Below are 22555 nucleotides of genomic sequence, written 5' to 3'. Positions count from 1 at the left end.
GTGTTGTAGAGTTTGACGCCGCTGCCTGTTTTCACCTGGTTCCATATCGGCTTGATGAGATTCCTGTATTTTTCGCCGCTGCTCGATTTCACCCTATTCTGCGTAGCGTCGTTGTTCTGGTACAAGGCGTCCGTCATGATCAGAATTTCCTTGTAACTCTGGTAATCTTCGTCGGTGTAATCCTTCGGCTGCTTTTTGGCAACGAGTTCCCACAGTCCCACCGTACCCGGATACCTGTTCCAGCTATTTTTATCGCCTAAATTAACTTTAATGTCGTTGCCTTCGAAGGTCACCTTCGATTTCCCAATCTTCCATACCACACCGCCGCCTTCATTGGTTTCCATGGTGGGATACAATCCGAACACTTCATCCTTGTCGAACTTGCCCGTGCTCAGGTAGTCTCGTGCCAAAGGTCCCAACTCGATCTTATCCAAAGACGACGACGTGCTGCTTATGGCTCGACGTCCTGGCGGTACGTCTCTTAGTTCGAACGGCGTTGAAGGAATGCTCGAAATAGGCGTGGGTACGGTGTAACTTTTAGCTGCAAGTGGTACGAGTTCGTTGATCAAATTTTTATTTTGTTCTGTGACGCCTTTAATTTCTTTACCTAGATCGCTGATGGCATCGATCACAGGTTGATCTTGACGTTTCTTCTCTTCGTAGAATCCGCGATTCTCGGATTTCCAACCTTTGAAGCGTTTCGCGAGGTAGTTTCGCAACTTGAGATTTTCGTCTTCGATTTTTCGTTTGGTCATAGCGTTATTTATACACGTCGTTTTTCACAACGTTGCAACGTTTAGAAAGTCGTTGATTTTGTTTCTGTATTTTCCGTCGTTGGGTTTCCTCGTCATGTCGATCGTCGCGAATCCGAAATCGTCACTGTTCCAACAGTGGGAGCAGCAGCGTTCCGAAAATTGATTGTAGTTCATGTCTCCGCCTACGTAGTCATCGTACACGTGCTTGAGGTTGGTGTGATCTTGACGAAACAAACATATGAAATTAGCGTTGTCACGTACTAACTGTTTTGGAATTTTGGAAAATGTTTGAGCTAGGAAGAAGCAATCTATTCCTTTGTGACGACCTTGCGTGAAAAAATTGCGAATTTCATTTTGATTTTCCAGAATGACATCGTCGAACACAACGACTGAATTTTCACGACAATCGTCGAGTGGTTTTATTTCCGAAGCAAACGTTGCAATGTCCAGACCATCGTACAGTTTCATCAGTTGCTGGTATTTCGCTTGTTCGAGACTTTTCGAAAATACGTAGAGGTGCCTGTTCTTCCAATCTAACCAATTCGGTGCGAGGAGAAAATTGTCCACGAGCAGTGTTGTTTTCCCACACCCCGAAGGACCTACGATCAGACAGCGGATGCTGTCGGGAAGCAACTCACCGTTCCTTTTCTTCTTTCGATTTTCCGAATCAGGTAGACGTTTCACGACATTCCACGCACTCATAGAATCACTTCGTTTGAATCGATCCAACTCGTGTCCGGAAGTCCCAGCCATTTCACCAAAAGTTTGTCGCCTCTCTTACGCAAAACTTTTTCGATAAGGTACGTGTCGGGGTATTTTGTTTTAGAGAATTCCTCCTCGTAAAATCTTCCTTTCAAAATCTCGCCGCTACTATCTTTTATTATATACGTGTGTCGGTTTCCGGGTAAAACTCGAACCACCGTAAAAAGTTCCGTGCTCCAATTTTTTGTGAACCCCTTCTCGAAGGTGCGTTTGAATTTGCTGATCCTCACCTGGTCTCCAATTTTGAATTTTGATTTCTTGGTAGTGGTGGGAGTGTACTTTGGACAGTAAACTGTAGAAATTAAACGCTGCTCGTCGGATTTCGTAACGTCAGCTGGCTTCATGCCTATGGTTCTGTGTACCGTATTATTATAGGTGCCGACGAGTTCCGGCAGTATGTCGACCCATTTGTAATTCCCCCGAAGCGTGAATTGTTTCCACATGTGTGTTTTCAAGGTTCGATTAAATCTTTCCACGATGCTGGCTTTGATGTGACTGAAGGTTGAATAATGTCGAATGTCATGTTTTTGAATAAATTTTTGGAATACGGCATTGTAAAATTCCATCCCCTTGTCCGTTTGCAAAAACCGAGGTCGTCTGTCGCTTTCGCGAAAAATTGTCTTGAATGCTTCCGTGACGCACGTTCCCGTTTTGGCTTTCAAAGGTAGAGCCCATGCGAATTTCGAAAACGTGTCTATGACGGTGAGGAGGTACTTGTTACCCTTGTTTAATTTATGCACATTTTTTAGATTGCCGCTACTCATCTCCACGAGGTCACTTTGCCAGAGGTCATCGATGCTCTTGGTTACCACTGCCAAACGTTGGTAGTTGCGGCGTGCAGGTTTATGCAATTCTTCGACGATAGCTTGCCTAGACATTTTTAGAGATTACGTTTGAAGAGAAGCACGAGCGTGATGGGATTCAAAGAGGGTGGCACCTCACCAGTGTTTTGAATGATCAGCTTATCGCCGGCACTCACGTCGAAAACGGTGAGATCTTCGTCTTCGTGTATTTCATATATGTTGCGCGTTTCGTTCCAACGTGCCAGAGGAATGTTTCCTGCTTTCTGGACACCACGATTCGATATCAAGGTCATGGTGGGAACGCTAGCTTTTCTACCGTGAGACCAGTACGAAAATTCGTTTATCTGAATCGTGCCATCGAGGAGAAACTTGTAGTACGGATGATAAGGATGTAACATGTACAGTTTGTTACCTTCGACGAACGTGGAGATTCTCTGTTGATTGGGTACGCTGTTGATTTCGATGGCTTGCAGAGAATGCAGTTTAGCGAATTTAGTATCGACGCTAACGAGGTTGCTGTGAAGCTGTCCCAGTGTATTTTGTACGGGCAACAAATGTTCGACGATGGTATCCGTTACTGTAGAAAATGACGGTTTGATTTTCACTTCCACGTTCAACTGCTTGTAGTTTTCGTTGAGTTCTTGTAACTTGGCACCGAAAGAGGCCAGCGTCGATTCCTGCGTGGATTCCAGCACTCCAACTTGATCTCTGATGTTGATGATGATACTCTGAAGGTTCTCGACTTGATTCAATTTCGAACTTTTCTCGGTAAGATCGTTCACGATGCTTCGCATCTCGGTAAACTGCGTGTGAAGGTCGGCGACGCTCTGCGAAGTGGGCAGCGTCGACACCAGCGAAGCAAGTTCGTCTCGAATCTGTTCCACGTTCGCCGTTTCCGTTTCCAGTCGTTTCAGCATACGTGATATGCTTCTTTTCAAAGCGTGCAATTCTTTGGAGGTGGGGAGATTGGCAACCCTACTCTCGAGATCGCTCAACGAACTTTTGATGTCGCTCGAATCGGATAGTGCCGTCACCGCCGTTTTCAATTTTTCCAAATCTTCGCTCGAAGGTACGCTCGTCCGTAACGATTCCAAGTCACCCTGTATGTTGTCGAGTACGTGATGAAAATGAGCAAGGTTCGATTCGACGTTCAAATTTTCTAAATATTCGATCTTCTGCTGAACCGTGCTCAACGTGTCTTGTATGCTCGTCAACGCACTTGCTTCAGCGTGAATATTTTTAATTTCTTCGTTGATCAACTCCAGAGACGCCTGAAGCGTAGCGATGGTGGTTTGAATGTGTTCGAAATCTTGATAAGCCTCCAATTGAATTTTTATGTTCGCGACGCTTTTGCCGATGACCTGCAGTTCGTCTGACGATGGTAGGTTCGTCATGGTATCTTCCAAAGTCTGTAACTTGGATTTAATTTCTTCCAACGTGCTGGTGAATTCTTCTTGTAATTTGGAAACAACGACGTGCAAGCGTTCTACATCAATATCCTTCACGACGGTTTGAAGTTCAGAGAAATTCTTTTCGATTGCCGAAGTTCGTTCTTCGATTTCGAGTTTCAATTTTTCCAAATCTTCATTTTTTGATTGAAATTGCTGCAATTTGGCCAAATCATTTTGAAGCTTATCCACGCTCAACTGTATATTTTGAACGTTGTCGTAAGAAGGTACGTCGACATAATTTTTTATGAGCGTTTTTAGTTCGGAATCGATTTTCAGAATAGGGTCGAGACATTGCGTTTGGAGCGTAGCGATCTCCGACTCTAAACTTTTGTTTAAGGTCTCCTGCAAAGCGATTAAATCGCTCCTCAACTTTTTAATTCGGACGTCCAACATGAGAATCTCTTCTGCGTGGTCTACACGCTTAGTGTTGCCGAAAATATCGTTAGGCATTTTGGTTAACGGTTATTTATAATAGGATAGACGATTCGTAATTCTACGAAGAGAGGAATGAGTTTGTCGTAATCTCCGAGGAGTTCCACGTATAAACAATCTCCTGCGGAAACATCGTACGTAATGTTAGAAAGCATCTTGTCGTGCTTGATTCGAAAAATATTCTTGCCGGTAGATATTTTGATTTCGCCTACGTTTTCCGGATTCACGGCGATTTGAAGTTTTCCATCAATCGGAATTTCGTAGAAATGTAAATTGTTGTTGAAGACGTAAAACATCTTGCCCACATCGTCATCCAATTTCGTCCAAATGCTGTTAAGGTGAACGATCAGTAGACCGTTGAGTTTAGTTAACATGGAAGGTAGAAATTCATGATCTGTCGTCGCGCGGTGTACAGTCTCCATGTTGGTTTGTTTTCGGAAACCAAAAAGATTCATATTATGCTGGTTATTTAAAATACGGTCAAAGTTTTTTTTGTAATAACAGTCAGTGTTGTTTTTTTTTGTAATGACTAACAAAATGTTTTGTTTTTTTTTGTTTTTTTTTTGTTTTGTTTTATGAATCTTCTGTTGAAGATGGGCATATGTTGCAGGTTTTGCTTTCTGCTAAGCGATAGTGCCCCCACGGCAGTGTGTGGATTCCACATTGGAGAACGCACCTCTTGTCGTCGTTGGGATCCAGGGCAATCTTCCTCACTTTGTTGGTGGTCAACACATGGTCGACACTCTGGATGCGCTGTTCTGCTCTTAGAACCGGCGACCTGGTCTTGAGGCAATCCACGAAGTCCTCGAATGTGAGATGCTCCCGAACCACCTGTCTACCGACACCCTTGGCCTTCTTGGTAACGCCACCCTCGGCTTTGATGGTATAGGCCTTGGCGCGAAGACCTGCAAACTCGAGAATCACATCTCCGTCCTTCTCATCTTTGAGTTTGCCAGGCACCTTCTTGTTGCGGGCCAGGATGTCGTACTGGTTCGGCTGGGGATAGCCCGAGGTGTCGAAGAGCTCTTCAAGAGCTGGAACTGTGGCTATATCCCCGTATGCGTCGGTTGTGTGAACGTGGTACATCAAACTATCTGTGTCCGTGTAGAGTAGGTTGATATTGTCGTTATAGTGCTGGCGTAGTATCCCATAATATATTTGAAACATGTGCAGTTTGCTCAGGTCTAATACTGAGGCACCAACATAAATTGGCTTGTTGAGCATCACCTTGTTCTTCCTCATATGCACCAGAGCAAGCTGCTCATTATAAATAGTCCTCGATTTGAATAACGGGTTTGCTACGAGCCTGCGACATTGTGCTTTGTTTGATATTAGCCTCACATCTACATGATTTCGCACATTCTCCATGGTCTTGCCAAACACCGCATTATTCATGAGCTTGAAGAAATCCTTATCAAGCTCGGACGTGGCTGCGGTGCGGTGTTTAGTGTTGACTTCGATATATGGACGCAACCATGAAGAATGCTCGAACTTGAGGATGCGGTGAACTACGTGGACTGTGACCCCTTGCTTCATCAACCACCGGAGATTCCGGTAGTGCAGGACATAACGCTCTTTGGGCTCGAAGTCCATGACGAGCTTCTTCTGGTTGGAATCGGGTGGACACTTGAACTCGGGTGCAGGGGGAAGATCGCAGAACAAATCCTGCAGCTTCTCGGAGAACTCAAGGTCCACCTCGGCAAAAAATCCGCATTCCTCATCGTTGAAACCTTCAACATCGAAGTTGGAGGGATCAGCCCACTCGAAACCTCTAAAAGGGAGTGGCTGCATCATGGAGTGTCCGTAGAGGTTATTAACGTCCGTGTACATGATGTAGCTGGACGGTTGTGAGGGGTCGTAACCGGTGGCCATGTGGTGATTGTTGGCGTGCGAGTGTCGCTGCGACACCTGGACCATTCCACCCCGCACGGCACGTTCCACAAACAGCATCATGTCCACGTCCGAAAGAAGCTCCAGCTCAATTTTCGTCACCAGAAACATGGCTGACCATGCCAGTCCGGGGAGACTATAGAAGTAGGCGGGATCCAGGTGGTAGATGGTCTTCGCAGTTGCACGAAACGCCTGGATCACGTCGGCGAGGAGCGTCACATCAAGTCTGAGGTAGGCGTCGTGGTAGTCTCCGAGATTTTGGCAATCCAGCTCGCGCCACATGGACTGAGCATGGTTATAGTCATCCTCAGAGATGCCCGAGCCTCGCAGTTTGCTATAGAAGTTTGCTCGAGGAGGAAGCGACGTCTCCGCAAACTTGGTAGAGTCGGTGACGTATTCGTAGGGGTAGACCCCCTTACGCCTGAAGAGATTGGCGTCCAAGTTCGGAAAATTCGCAGAGGTGATGAGCATTTTCTCGTCGCTAAGCTTCCCTGCAAGGGCATCGAGGCTGGCCGGGAGGAACCTCAGGGAGTCGAGGAAGCGAAGTTCGACGGTAGAGCCGGATTCTGGGATCGACACTCGCTTGCTCACACTGATGTAACGCTCCTCGTTTTGTGCCAGGACGTTGATTCGCATGTCGTCGTACCCAAGATGCTTGATCAGGTGGTGAAAGTCGTACCCCGAACCGTTGTGAAAAAACACAGGGATGAAGCGCGGGTCCCGGGCCAAGCGGTTGCAATCGTTGCACCAAGGACCAACGTACCTACCGTTAAAATGATCGTGGTGACGGACTTTATGGTTTTTGGTAGTGTACTCCTTGACGCAGACAGGGCAAGCGATGGCCTCGTCATGTCTATGTTGATCGTCGGGGGACAGCGGGAGCATAGACTTGGGGGCCAACAATACCTTCCCTATTTCGATGGCCTCGACAACCATCCTCTCGAGGAAGTGTTTGGCTGCGTCGGGACCACGGTACACATAAGGCTCGGGGGCGATGTGCTGGTCTCGTCGCACCACAACGTATGCGAAACTGGATGCCTCGTGGAGTTGGTAAGGGGTAGTGGAAGAAACTTCGGGATCGGGATCGCAAGTAGACAGGGGTTTGAGGAAGGCCTCGAAATCCGCGATGATGATAGCAGAGTGCTCCACCATGGCACCGTGCATGTGGAAACGCTCCACGGTGCCAGGTTTGGGCAAGTCTGCCACCCCCGGTTCGTTGGCTTTGCAGTAGAGCTTGTGGTTAGCGAGCTTCTCGGCAGCGATGTTGCGGCCTCTGATGCGCTGGTAATCCCCCCGTTCTCGATTACGAAATTTAGACAAGCACCTGGGACAAACTTCTATGTGGGTTTTGTCTTTGCTCAGCTGGCTCGAAACAAGTCTAGAGAGAGAACGGATGAGGGTGTAGTGGTGATGGGTCTCGTTCTTGATGAGTAGGAGATGAATTTCTTGCACACCATCATCGTCTACGTCGCTCACCCGGATAGGGTACACCACATTTTCGTCGGTGAGGCCGTAAACGTTGATGGCCAACCGAGGGTTGTGTGTACGGGCCTCGAACTTACGAATATCCGAAAGCGCCACCGGGTAGTCGATCCCAACCATCGCATCTTCCAGCTCTGGCTCGTAGGGTAGGTAGTGGTTAACTCGGCGTGGTTGTTTTTTCCAGTCGACAGGGTGCAACGCTGCAAGCACCGACCAGAGAAAGCACTTGGCGTCTCTGTTCTGAATGTTCAGGACGGCCATCTTTGCCTCAATTGCTTTTGGTAAGGGAACGTAGCTGGAGGCGGAGAGAGGCACAAACTTGGAAAGTTTGACGCGCAGTTCGTGAGGCTCGCCACACAGCGAACCCCCCGAGCCCTTGGCTTGATGTTCCTCCTGCTTTGCCACCAGCTCCTCGACAAACTTGTTGTAAATATCCTCGAGGTTGTCGACATCCGCCAGATGCAACGTCTTCGCCTTGGTGTTGTGGCAGAAGCTGTAAATTTCATCAGACGGCTTCTTGTACCGACAACGTAGCGATGCGTAGAATTTAGTGGAGTGCGTTGCAAGCGCATCGCCGAGGACGGAAATAATTTGCGCTTGCACGTTCTCTAAAAAGCTACGCACGTCGCATGAGCCCTCCGAAATAAAAGGAAAGTCCTCTAACGAACGCTGGAAAGCAGACTGGTCTGCTTTTATCGCAGGCTTGACGCGTTTGGCGAGTGGTGCATTGATGGAGGCTGCTTCCGCCTTCCTCTTGGTGGAGGTCGAAGGCTGGGCCCCAGATGTATTTTTGCTTAGGCAAGTAAGCTTATGCTTTTTGGCATACGCAATTGTAATATGTTTATTACATCCGGAACACAGTTCGGTGGCAGCCAAATGCTTGCCTGGCACGCAGGTGCGACAATGTCTTGCAAAATGTTCGCTTGATATAGTTTTTTCGCACACAGGGCAACTTTTCATGGAGCGCATTTTTTCGGGGTATGTTTATTTATATATGGGTGGTGTTGCCTTCCTCAAATATATGCTTTAATCAACTCTATAAAAAAAAAATTAAAAAAATATATAAGAAAAATATGATTGTAGATAGAAAAAACACAATAAATATTGTATGCATGTGTAATTCTATTTAGCTTATTTTTGCTAGACACGAATTTTCTTCAGATTTTATTGCCCATTAGTATATTTTTCGACTATTCTAGTAGAGGCGTGAAACTATGAAAATGTTTTTGTTTATATATATTCTATTGTTTTGGCTGATATAATAGCAAATATATATAGCTATTTTGAAATTCTAAAACTTTCAGGTATACTTAATTTTACATGCAAACATACATCATAAAAAATTACACAATCGTATTTTTTTTCCATACGCACATTTTTTTTATTTTTGGAAAACAAAGTTATTTTCGATCTCCATTTTTTAAAATCAAACAATAAACATTATTTGTGTTTATAGTATTTGTCGGGCAATAGCAGATAAAACAAGAATAGGTTTTCTACGACCTATAGTTTACGAGTTACAAAACAACTTAGAAATTACATCTTGAAATTTAAATTTAAAATAACTCGAAAACAGTAAGCACTAATCATTATGTTTCCAATAGGTTGCAGAGTACCTTCAATTTTTTATCAAATATCATTAAAATTTTCGAAATAGGGTAAAAACTAAGCCAGCAAATCAAGTTTCTCAAAAAATAAAAAAATTGTCTATATTTTCGAAACTTGAGGGGGTAAAATCGATTTTATTTGCTAGTCGAATAGTTTTCGTCAAATCCTATCCAACAAACTTAAAATCATCATCCTAGCTCAATTAGGAGCCGAGAAAATCAATATCTTGGAAAACGTCTTAAGATTTTTGTCTTAAGAAAATTTTCTTGATAGACCGGAAGTAACATCTTGACAGACCGGAAGTCGACTTTCTTAAAGATTAAGATATTTGTCTTAAGACGTTTTCCAAGATATTGATTTTCTCGGCTCCTATGGGACCTAGAACCATGTAACTTTGGTCTATGTATATACCAGTACTTGCCCGACGCTGTGGCCGAGTGGTTAGCACATCGCGCTGCGACGCCAAGAGTTCCGCGTTCGAATCCCGGTCGGGTATGGTTGTTTGTGAATATCCATTTTCATCAATTTCATCACTCATCTTCGCAAATTAGCCAACAAGTACAAAACGCGAAGTAAAATAAACTAAATCAATCAATCAATCAATATACCAGTATTTTTCCTACATGTTCACTCACCTTACAACCCACCCGATCAAAAAAAAAAAATTTACCCCCTGTGCGCATGCGCGCATGTATAAATTTAAAATATAGGTTCGATATTAAAAACAAAATATTATTTTTTTTCCTCCTCTCCTCTCTCTGGCCAAGATTGCAAATAATTGCAGAAATAATAATACCATGATATTTTTTAGACTGAAGGTCTAAATAAATAAGATTCGAATAACTATGTACTTCCACTAGTCTCTGCGATGGTGCAGCGATAGCCTTGTAATCCAGGGTTCGATACCCACACAAGTGGTTTTTGAAACTGAAGATCCAGTCCCGATTAGCCTTACTGTGCATAAAATAGACTTAAAACATCAAATCAAACAGTACTTCCACTAGCCTCTGCGATAGCACAGCAATAGCCTTGTAATCTCGGGTTCGATACCTACGCAAGTGGTTCTTGAAACTGTAGGTCCAGTCCCGATTAGCCTTACTGTGCATAAAATAGATTTAAAAAACAACAAAATCCAATCCAGAGTATCAACAAATTCAAAAAATAGAGTTTCCCCTGTACACTTGTATAATTTTAAACTCAAAGTTCGATACCCAGCAGAGGTGGTTCGGATCCCGCTGTAGGCCCAGTTTCGATTAGCCTTACCGCGTAAATTTTAGTTTTATAGCTAGTCAAGCAACTTGTGTGCGTATAACTTATGCTGATATGGTACTCACCTGACAGACCAAACTAATTCGGCTTCTATTACACTTGATATTTACACTTGGTATAGCGTACACTTTTATGCGACTGCCCAGTATCAATACTCGACTGCAACTAATGTGTGTGGGATTTCTAATAGAAATTTATACCTGCCGGCAGCTAAACTTTCAAGGTTGGTTCGAGCTATGCGTGAACGCCCTTTCCTAGAAAAAATATCGTTGACGCCCAGCTGTATTTTGCTGGAAACAAGTAGAACTTGTTTCGTGATTTGAATCTTGTGTGCCCTTTAGTGCAATCCAGGAAAAAAATATCGTTGAGTTCATCGCACAGCCTGGGTGTGACTGCAGGAAGTTGTCAATCACATAGCCGTCGCAAAAGCTGAGAATTTGCACAGTTTTCAGCAGTAACAAATAATCTTGATTTTTGTCGAGTTTCAAAAAGCTTATCACGCCCAGATATTTAAACATCCGGTTTAATTGTTACCGCTGCCGCTAGTTGATCGCACCCATCGTACCCAACCCATCCGGTTTGATTGTTACGCGACATCGCAGCAGTGATTTCCCACGGCAGCTCTTTTCTCCCCCCACAATTGCTTTCAAGCATATCGTTTCGCTCTGTTGCTTTAGTATCCTGGGCTGTAATAATACCATCAACTCGATGGACAACTTTCTGCAGTCACACCCAGGTAATTGACAGCTTCCTGCAGTCGCACCCAGGTAATTGACAGCTTCCTGTTGTGTAATTGATGGTTTCCCATAGTTACCCGCCCAAGTTTCCACACAACACAGTTGAGTTGACCACAGATTTTTAGCTTATTTTTTCAATCACCCCCAACAGTCGATGAAAATTGTAGATAGGCTGTAATTGATGGCTTCCCGCAGTCACCCACCCAAAATTTTTTACATGGTTGAGTTGACTACAGATTTTCAGCTTGCCCTTCAGTCACTTCAGTAGATGAAAAATACAAAAATAAAAAAAAAAGTACGTACGTGTGTGTGTGGCGCATCGTTGCCGCGAGAGAGGATTGCAAAAATCACGATATACATTGGCGCTCGGGACTTGGAAATAATGCATATTCGCTCACCACTGTTGCCAGCTTAGTCTCTCTCTTTATCTTACAGCAACATTGGCATCTTTATTTTTTTAGTTGTAGGTGGGTTGCCAACGCACTCTAGTTAATAATGCTACATATTATACACGCACACACATACTGTGTTGCTATCTATCTATCTATCCCTCTCTCTTTTACGGCAATATATGTTTGTTGCCGACTCTTCTTGCTCAGTGTGTGTATGTTACGTCAGTATATAAATTAGTTAAGCCTCAAGTAAGATAGCTCTTGCCAAGTAAAAAAAAAAGCTGTAGGTAAATATTAGCAACACTATCGGTTGTTTAACTTTTCCCTCTCTCTTTTTTGTAAAAAGCTATGGCAAACCAGTAGGTTGGCAAATTGCTTTATGCACTGTAAGGCCTCAAGCAGTATTGCCAGCTCCTTGTTTGAGGTTAGGTTAGACCCAAAAACAAACCTTGGTGACTTTTCAAGTAAAATATTGGCAATACTCCAAGACAAGCCTCAAGCAGTATTGCCAGCTCCTTGTTTGAGGTTAGGTTAGACCCAAAAACAAACCTTGGTGATTTTTTAAGTGAGGAGTTGGCCACACTGCGAGAAAGCCTCAAGCGTTGCCAGCTCCTTGCTTGAGGTTAGGTTAGACCCAAAAACAAAAACCTTGGTGATTTTTTCAAGTGAGGAGTTAGCAACACTGCGAGCGCCACCGAGCGCCATTTTCGGTTTGCGAACCCGGCCCACTGTACTACTGATGGCCAGATCCGGATCCGGTTGGTTCCGTATCCTTGGGATCCGGATCCGCAGATACGGAATTTTTGGTTCCGGATCCAGAACTTTTAGGGGGCAAAACACCCCTCAAATGTCAAGATGAGGAGAAATTGAAGTGGGGATCTGACCCCGAAACCACGTAAATATGGCATAGGAAGAAAGGGGGAGCATAGGGCCCCTCTATACACCTGCCAAGTTTCATGGAAATCGAAGGGGGACACAGGGGTAAAATGCCCACTTCAATTTGTCCTCATTTTGACATTTGAGGGGGGTTGCCCCCTAAAACCGTTTTTTAGCCGAAACAAAATAACACGCATTTCTTCTTTTGGGTCCCTCTGTACACCTGCCAAGTTTCATGGACATCGGAGGGGGACACCTAGATAATTTCCCTTGTTAGTCTTACACTTTGTAATTATATAACACTGCATATATTATAATGTTTTATTTTAATTTTTAAAACTGTAACTGTATAACCGATTATTTTGAGGACTGATTATTTATTTCGAGAAGGAGGAGTTTAGAGAGAGATTAACACCCCTCGGGCAAAATGAACTGTCCTTATTATGCATTGTGTAAAGGGACAAAGGAAAACGCGGAGAAGTTTTTCGAGCAGTTTTTGTAGAGGCTTTGAGTGAAAGGCAGCGTTGCTTCGCGCGTTGGCTGCAGAAGTTTACATGCAGCAGTTGGCGTCGAGATCTCTGGGTATGGAGAATTCGCGGATTTGATAGTGCTATCGGCAGCAAGTTGCAGTTAGATATTCGTGGACTGTTTTTGTAGATGTCGTCTGCCTAGTGGACAGTTAACAGTAACCTGTGTTCCGGACAGTTGAACGTTCGCGTGATTGACAAAAGAGCGCGCGGAATTTTATTTAAATACAGATTGTTTTTCTCGTGGCAACATTTATAGCGCGAGAAATGAAAATAAGATAGTCGTCGAAGATATTCGAGGGAAAGAAGAAGCGGCGGAAAGAAGACATCAAGGAGCTTCTGCCAATAGTGTTTCCCCCCTTAGTGTCGAGAGCTCTCGAGATGTTTACTTTTATATCGGAAGTGTTGTTTACAGTCAAAGTGAAAGCGCAGCGCTGCGTAAATTTCGTAAGTAGGTCGACCATATTATTTTAATTGAGGTTAAAGTGTTTATTTTCTGTTTATTCATCTATGTTATTAACCTAAGATTAATCTAAGGCAACTGGAGGTAATTTTTGTATATGTTTTAACTATGTAAAACAAAGCCCTCCAGCTTTCCAGGGCAAATTAAAAATGTATTAACCGTTAGTTCATTTTAGAAGTTTGTAATAAAAACAGTAAAGAATCCTTGGGTTTCTTAAGCAGTTTTAAAGTGTAAATTAGAAATGTAAAACCAAAAATATGTTTTAGCGTAAACGAAATTGCGACATTAAAAATCCAAAAACAACTTTTAACGTTATAACTGTAGAACAATTGTATAATTTTTGTATGACATTTCTATCTTATTAAATGTGTTAAAGGTTTCATCTTGCAATGGAATGTCTCACATTTATGTGTGTTTCCATTTCCAATACATTCGAATGAATACATATTCGTTTCAATGGCATTTACAAAATCACCTCTGACATTTAACATAAAATGTCAAATGTTGTTTTATGTTATACAAGTAAGACTATTTTTGTGCACGAGTGTGTTAGCCGAACAACACTTAAAAAAAACTTGTAGAACTAACTAATGAAAACATTATTTGTAATCGAAGATCATAAAACCTTTTAAGGTGTGGTAATATTCTAATGGGATTGAGATACGAAACTTCCGGATTTTCGGATCCGAATCCAGATCTGGAACTTTTGGATACCCAGGATATTTTAGACGCGGGGAGGCAGATCCGAAACAAAGAGATGCTATCCGTAATGCTGTTGGATTTTACTTCGATTTTCTGACCCTTTTGGCTAATCGCGACGAATATGATGAAATTAATATAGGAACACTCAAACAACACCCATGCCCAGCCTGGGATTCGAACCAATGACCCATGGCGTCATAGCCAACCGTTGTAACCACTCCGTCTCGGTGGTCGACAAAATGCAGTTTGAGTACTCTAGGTATGACCAATGTTATGGTAGTATTGCATTGTTAAGTGTACACCCAACGGCAAACTATTTTCATTCAGTCTGTTTTCCACAGTGTGATGATAATGGTTTTTAATAAAAACGCCACTAACTTGTAAGATGTAGAATAAAAACATAATCAAAATAGTGTCTTTGCTATTGGCTGTACAATTGTAGAGTTGGAATTAAACTTAAAAAAATCAACTCACCGATAGATCTCACTCCGACAATCAGCAACGCAGTCGCTTCGTCACATAGCATACAGCTTGGTGCTTATTATTTACATTCAATTCTCAGAAGTATTTGAATTGTAATGTGTTTTGCAAATTAACATTGTTTTTATTTCTTATATTTGTTCTTATACCAGCTCCATTGAACAGCCCTTATAATATATATGATTAGCAAATAACATAGCTATTTATGAATTAAATGCAATGGTTATTGAAATGAAGAACATGTCTAAACGTGAGTTTAAAAATATCGCAACAAGACTGAAATTTAAAAACAAGTAGCGACAGGGATTGAAAAAAATTGACTGTCCCGACAAAATAGTGATGTCTTGTAGACTTGCATCAATGGTTATAAAACAACAATTGCTCATTGTTGCAGACTTCTGGAGCCTGCCTCTCCCCCTCATACAACCCATTCATATATGCAAGGACTAAATCGAAATTCATGCACAATCTGAAACATCGGCAATGTTATTTTCGTAGGTTTTTATATCTTGACATTATAATATTTCACAGTTCTGGAGGATGAGCTTCTCCCTAATTACCCTCCACTGGGTAATACAGCTTCACATTTCAGTTCCAGAAAACAGAAAATATTTTTAGGGTGAGTGAAATTATTAAATATAATTTTCGTTAGCAATTTATTAGCGTTATTTAAATATGATAATTTGCTGACGTATTCCTGAAGATTTTGTATCGATTCACAATACAGAGCAGTCCTATGTTATCTGGTGTACCGCCGGTAAACCAACTGTTTTTTCATGGATATAGAAATCGCCGTAAAATTTCAAGTTGTAGGATTTCTGTTTTGTTTTACATGCATGCCTGCATTAGTGTTTTATTTCTATTAAATCTAATTAATATATAATAAATATATACAATAAATAAGAATTGTTGTCGGGCCTCCCCAGTGGCGCAGTGGTAGCGTCGTCGCCTTGTAATCAAGTGGTCCCGGGCTCGGTACCCCATGGAGGCGCATAGTGGTTCGGATCCCACTTCAAGATGTAGGTCAAGTCCCGATTAGCCTTACTGTGCATAAAGTGGACTTAAAGCACCCAATCAATCAATAAAGAATTGTTGTGGTAAAACTGTGGTAAAATTTTGCGAATAAACCATTTGGAAGAGATGTCCACATTTGAGGGCCTTAACAGCCTCACACACTAAATATCGAAGAAATTCGGTCGCTATTTAATTTCGCAGCAATTGCTAATTTATTGTTAAGATGCTAAATGTTGACGCACCAATAATTATTATCCCATACAGCACAAATCCATTGGATATCCACAATGTCCAGATCAGATCCATGGATGTTATGGATATCCATTGAATGTCCATAAGATATAAATTTCTGGATATCCAATTTTGGATATCCAATTCTGGATATCCAATTCTGGATATTCATTGGACGTCTTAGGATATCCAGAACCGAACGTCTAAAACTCGACAAATTCTTGATATCTAATACACAGCCTAAGCGTGTGTAGAACTGGTTGTAAGAAACATTGTCCAATTCCGAATATCCAATACTTCTCCAGATCTCTTCCAAAACTGAATATCCAATAGGATACATCCAATTCTGGATATCCAAAACATATCCAGATCTTGTACAAAACTGGATATCCAAATTACATACAATTCTGGATACCTAATACATGTCTAGAACTGATCCATAACTTGTTATCCAACAATGAACATAAACAGGATATGTTTCGAATATTAGAAAATGGTATGAGTGTGCGGATTCCCGAAAAGTCGAGACCGGGATCGGAAAAAAAATTCCCGTCCCAATCCCCACTTCGGGATATGAATTCCCGACTTTTCGGTATCCGGAGCAGTCGGAAAATACCGAATGGTCATTTTTAAAAGTCGTTAATTCTCGACGTGTTCTGCATTGTAAATGTCTGGAACTTATCGAAAATTGTTCGTTTTTGTACCAGAATTGCGAAAACAATCACTTAAAGTGAAAATGACGTGTATAATTATAGATTTCCAGGGTTCAGGAAATTTTAAACATTTCCCATCCCGAAAATTTCCCGACTTTGTCTTTGTCGGGATATTGCGAATTTTTCCCGTCCCGAATGTCCGGATTTAAAAAATTTCCCGTCCCGAATCAAAAAGTTCTGTCCCGCTCACCCATAGAAAATTGTCATAGTATTCCCGTTGTGTATACTTTTCTATATGTTATCTTGCTTGAAGCATTAGCGTTTCTAAACTTATTTACTTGTTCTATTTAGTGATTTAACATTTTTCTTCTTACAATCAGAAAATTTCGATTTAGTCTTACTAAACGCTACAATACAATCGAGACTAAAATCGAGTAAATCCTACTTAGCTCAACCGGGAAACCCGTTCCTTATATAGAGGAGAAGGTTTAAATATGGGCGAAGGTTTAAATATGGGATTTGGAGTTATCAGTGCTCCCGGGTGCTGCAGCCTGGCAGAGGCTATTGGAACTCGTTATCTGTCAAGGACAAAGGTTGCGGCGCCAATTCGCAAGATAAAGTGGTGGTTAGTTTCGGCCTTGGACGCTGTTATACCGTGCGTTCATTTCAATCTTCAGCCGAGAGATCGGGAGAAGCGTGGCGGGCGGCGCTGACGGAGATGCCGACATTTGCGGCCTGTAATGACCGCTTATTTTTATGGACATATGCAGACATTCATATAAATAATGCAAAACGATCGCTAACCTGTGTTATAATTCATCATCTGTAATTCATCCAAGTTCTGCCCTTATATACACAAAAAAATACGCTTTAGAAACGATGTAAAGAGCCACAGATAATGAAACATTTTAATCATAGTTTTGACCAGTAACGTCCTGCTTAAGTTTATATCCTTGAAAGAGTTTTGTGTCAATCGTTTGGAGGTTTCGAATGTGCAACACTGTATCAAAATTTACGCTGCAGACAAAACCGTTAAAAGTCAATGGTTTTCGTGAGCTTCCTTGCAATCCGAAATATCAGAGCTCGAGTTTTTTGTTCCTTCGTGACTAGATGAAGACAGAGCTGTGAATATAGTGGCGAGCAGATGTAAACCAAGAGCGTGTTAATTTCGTACTGTGCGCAAGAGTGATATTCTTGGTTACTTGCCGTTACTTGTTTGTGTTATTGCAGTGTGTATGTGTGTTGTGTCAGTGAGACGATTGGAATGACAGCCGCAAGGTTCACGTTAGAACAAATAATTTTTATGTATGACACTTACATGAAAACAGACTCGTGTCGAGACGTGTGTAGGCAATTTCTACAGAAATTCCTAGGCGTTTCACCTCCACATAGAGATACGGTTAGACATCGTGTCCTTAAATTACGAGAAACTGTATCGTTAAATTTTAAAACACCTAAGCAAAAACGACGGATTCTAACCGAAGAAAAACTCGATGAAATTGGTGCAGCGTTAGAACGTTCTCCAAACAAACCTATACGCCGTGAGATGGACGTGTCAAAATCATCAGCACATACAGTCACTAAGCTACTAAAATTAAAACCGTACCCTTATAACACAGGTTAGTGCTCGTTTTGCAATATTTATATGAATGTCTGCATATGTCCATAAAAATAAGCGGTCATTACAGGCCGCAAATGTCGGCATCTCCGTCAGCGCCGCCCGCCACGCTTCTCCCGATCTCTCGGCTGAAGATCGAAATGGGCGCACGGTAGAATTGCGACCTTCGAAATCTCTTTTGAGATATATTTTAACTCAACGTTTTCTGAATTCTCATCTGCATTGTATAGGTTATGATATTAGCGGTACATAAAACAAATGTGGGCTTTTATAATGCCATGATTTGTTTGTAAAATATGTACCACAGAGAGCGAAAATAAATTGAAGAAGAAAAATAGCGTGATGGTCTAAATATGGGCCATGACATGAGGTATGTTGAGATCACATTTCCAACAAATGTTTGGATGTTAGTTCATTGAACTCTCCAGCCTAATTATTGCCTATTTTTGTGGGAGCAGGAAAAGGTTTATTATCCATTTTGCCTTGACTCATCTGACTCAACAGGTCGCTAGGTGCCATGGCTTGCCCAGGCCAGTAGCCAGGAATTCTTTGTAGGGGGGGGGCAAATTCAATCCTAGAGGGGGCAATTTCTTAATATATTGTGTCGCATTGGCAGATATAGCAGGGTACACAGAGGCACTTGCCTCCTCCCCCAAAAGAGATAAGTGGATGATATCTTGAAACTGCAACGAACAATAAAAACTTCGAGCAACATCAAATAGCAATATTTCGATAATGATCTTTCCAGATTGACAAAGAATCAGTGGCGTGCCCAAGGGGGGGACTAGTGGGGATTATACCCATCTTTTGAACCAATATTTTAAAAATAATAACGTCAAAGGCAGGAAAATATGCCAAAATGAGGAATGACTACTTAAAAATGTAGACATAACCCCTCCCTTTCGAAAATCCTGGGCACGCCACTGCAAAGAATATAAAGTTTAACACAAATAAGCTAATAGGGACTGTATCTACTTGATATTTACAGGTCGATAATGTTAATAGATGATTAATATGTACAAACAGCTTTGGGCGCCTCTGCAAAACTGATTAAGCTCCCATGCTTCATAATGATTCCCTCTGGTTTCCAGTATGCAAGATTTTTACTCATAAAGGTATCTAACGTGAATTCAACAACACCATTGTGTTGTGTTATGGAAGAAAAATCGAGTTAATTAAATAATAATGGTTACATATTATCTACACTTTGATGAATTTTGTAAAAATTTGTAATACATTTTTTGTACTTGCTAAAATATTAAAACATGGGTCCCTTTTTTTTTACTATAGATCATTTGGCTCCCAGAGCCGACTGCCGCCGCGCCTTAGCTATGGCTCTGAACTTGGACTGTAAGTATAGCAGACATTGCGAGCGAAGCGAGCAAGAAAATTTTACGAAATGTTTTTCTATTTGTATAAAATTTGAAATGGAGGGGAGCATTGCCCCTTGCAAATCCCCTTGGCCGTCTGGAAGAAAAATGCAAGGAACACGTAAAAATGAGTATCCAATTGTCCTGCTATTCTTAGATTCTCCTAGTCTTGATTTTTTACTTCAATGTTTGCTTCCCCTAGAATGGACTTCCGTCCAAATTTGGGGGAGGGACAATGCCCCATGCCCCCGGTGGTTGAGGCACTGTTTATGAGTGTATCTTCATCAATTTCACGTCATCAGTCATTGTTGCGATTAGCTAGAAGTGGCAGCAAAGCAACGACAAGTAACAAAAATCAAATATCCAGTCCCTCTCTCTACCACATGAAGCAAAAATTTAAGCAGTTCCAAGTTCATAGCAACACATCCAAGAAAAACATCCGACACATTTAGGCACCTTTAATACAAGACTACTCAAAATGTCACAACTGTTCTAGATACTGAAAATTGCGAAATCATTTTCCGAAGTCTGGATCTGGAAGGGAATTCCCTCCTCCCCCCAATCATGATACGACATTATGCGGAATCCCATACATTCTAATAAATTACAAAATCAATAAGTGTCTTTGTAAAGATTATTGAGAATTTCAGGTAGGAATGTGTTCTGTATTTTTCACAAGGGGGGCGGAGCAGGCTCTATAGGGGAAAATTGACCCCCCTGTCCCCTCTAGCTACGGGCCTGGGCATGCCGCGAGTTGATAGCTTCCTAGAGATGGGGCCTTGCTCGAAAAAGGTTTATTATCTGGTGGAGAAAAACTGACACGCGTACTCAGAGTTCGGTTAGTTCGTATGAACTTTCCAGCCTGCTCATTACCAGTGCGTAGTTCAGAGGCGTCTCGTGAACGCATGCTGCGCATGCGTCAATTGTGGGAAAAAGGACAGCTTGCTCTGCGACAACATTCATGGGCATTTCTACATTTTAATTTCTTCATATAGGAGAAGTATTTATTTTACATGAGAGCGCTGAACTAAGCTTATATTACATTTCTTGGATTTGAAGTGAAAGAAAGTAATAATTATTTTCCCACAATTGATGCATGCGTCGCTTCAGATCCAAGAAATGTAATATAAGGTTAGTTCAGCGCTCTCATGTAAAATAAATACTTATCCTATATGAAGAAATTAGAATGTAGAAATGCTCATTAATGTCGTCGCAGAGCAAGCTTTCCTTTTTCCCACAATTGACGTATGCGCAGCATGCACCTAGTGTTGCCCACGGGACGAGACGGGACAGGCTTTTAAAAATTCGAGACGAGACGAGATTGACCATGTGTCATAAGACAAATGAATATTTTCGAGACGGGACAGCATTTCCACGAGACTCCACGAGACGAGACAGGCCAAAGTCTCGTCCCGTGGGCAACACTACATGCACCGCATGCGTTCACGAGACGCCTCTGGCGTAGTTACAAATCGGTTAGTTCATTGAACTATCCAACTTGACTAGTGCCTATTTTAAGTGGGAGCAAGAAAATTAACAACAAACATTGGTGGTTGACTGCTGCAAGCATCCTTTCATATCGAAACAATATCCAGATGAGATCAAAAATTGTACTTTACGTGTTCATACAAAGTACGTACAAAAAATGTCTAAATCAAAGCATAATGTCCAGATTATGTCCCACTTGATGTCCAAAAGTGATTCTAAAATGTCCAAACATATCCATTCCTGGATATCTTTTGGATATCCAGAACTTCCGACACAAATATCCAAAATATATCCAGCGGATATGTTTTGGACATTTCTGTGCTGTGTGGGATGTCAATAAAATGTTGTTAGTTTTGCATATTTCAGGGTGGGGGCAATCACCAATACGGTCATCTCTTTATCTACTCTAAATCCGAAGTAGTGTTGCATGACAATTACTGCCGGCCCCCGTGGCGGAGTGGTTAGCACGTCGCGCTACAACGCTAGGGGTATCTACTGGGTTCGAATCCCGGCTTGGGCATGGATGTTTGTGAGTGTCTACTAATCAATTTTATCATGTCGTCACTCATCCCCATCTTCATAAATTAGCCAAAAGAGTCACAAAAAGCGAAGTAAAATAAAGTAAATCAATAAATAAATAAGCATTTCAATTACTTACACGAATGAACAATAGCGATACGTTTAGAACGTATAGTGGCAGGAGGTGGAAAGTAATTGCGGCACGTACGTACTTGTGTTGACTGTGTTTGTTGTCAGTCGGTTGTGTGAAATACTTGATGCACTTCAGAAGGCGAAACCTGTTCCTTCACGGGGAGCAGCTCAGCCGTGAAAGTGCCTAATGACTCAAGGCCACCAGGAACTCCGGTGTCTGACTTGCAATATGTGCAAATGCGAACACATTTTCTTCTACGTAGGATATGTGGGTGACCGTCAAACGAGTTCGTTTGCTACTATTATATCATGCACTTAATCTAATAGGAATTGATCTTCCGATTAACCCAAACAGTTCCAATACAAAACAACAAATTTTCGAGTTATTAGTAACGAAATCAATACTTACTTTCATTTTCAAAATTTGTTCCTTCTGTTCTTCTTCATGGGGCTTCCCCGATGGCGCAATGGTAGTGACGTCGCCTTGTAATAAATGGGTCGCGGGTTCGAAACCCGGTGGAGGCATATTGTGGTTCGGATCCCACTTTAAAGTGCACTGTGCATAAAGTGGACTTGAAACAACAAATCAACCAACCAACCTTTCTACATAATATTTGCTTAATCCGTTCTTACCAGCATTTGGAATTCCCGCAGAAGGGGACAGCAGATTAAGTGCCTTTGCAAATTATGCTAGTGGTGAGGATGCTTTATGAGAATTCTCTTAACTGAGGGAAAGCAGCCCATGTTTCATCACTTCAAGCACTGCTGCCCCACTGAGAAAAAAATTCTGTAAGCGGCCTTGCTATTAACGGTTTCGTTCCAGCTATTAGAAAAACGAAAGACTTCCGAAGATCCCTGTAGGGCTTTTACACTTACACAGAGATATTCAAAACAACGGATA

The 22555-nt window shown here is 42.0% G+C and overlaps 1 protein-coding gene across 1 annotated transcript in view; it reads right to left on the bottom strand.

Moving 5' to 3' along the window:
- Positions 1 to 21746, bottom strand: part of LOC145979427 (alpha-tocopherol transfer protein-like) — a 43815-nt gene extending 22069 nt beyond the window's left edge. Inside the window, exon 1 of the mRNA XM_083112311.1 lies at positions 21662 to 21746. The gene's annotated coding sequence lies outside the window, so the exon portion shown is untranslated. The remainder of the gene's footprint in view (positions 1 to 21661) is intronic.
- Positions 21747 to 22555: the final 809 nt, after the last annotated feature.

Source organism: Lepisma saccharinum, chromosome 26, assembly GCF_977018435.1.
Source record: "Lepisma saccharinum chromosome 26, izLepSacc3.1, whole genome shotgun sequence".
NCBI classification, from domain to species: Eukaryota; Metazoa; Arthropoda; class Insecta; order Zygentoma; family Lepismatidae; genus Lepisma; species Lepisma saccharinum.
Note: the sequence above shows the minus strand (reverse complement) of the source record. Positions and strands in the feature narration are given on the sequence as shown.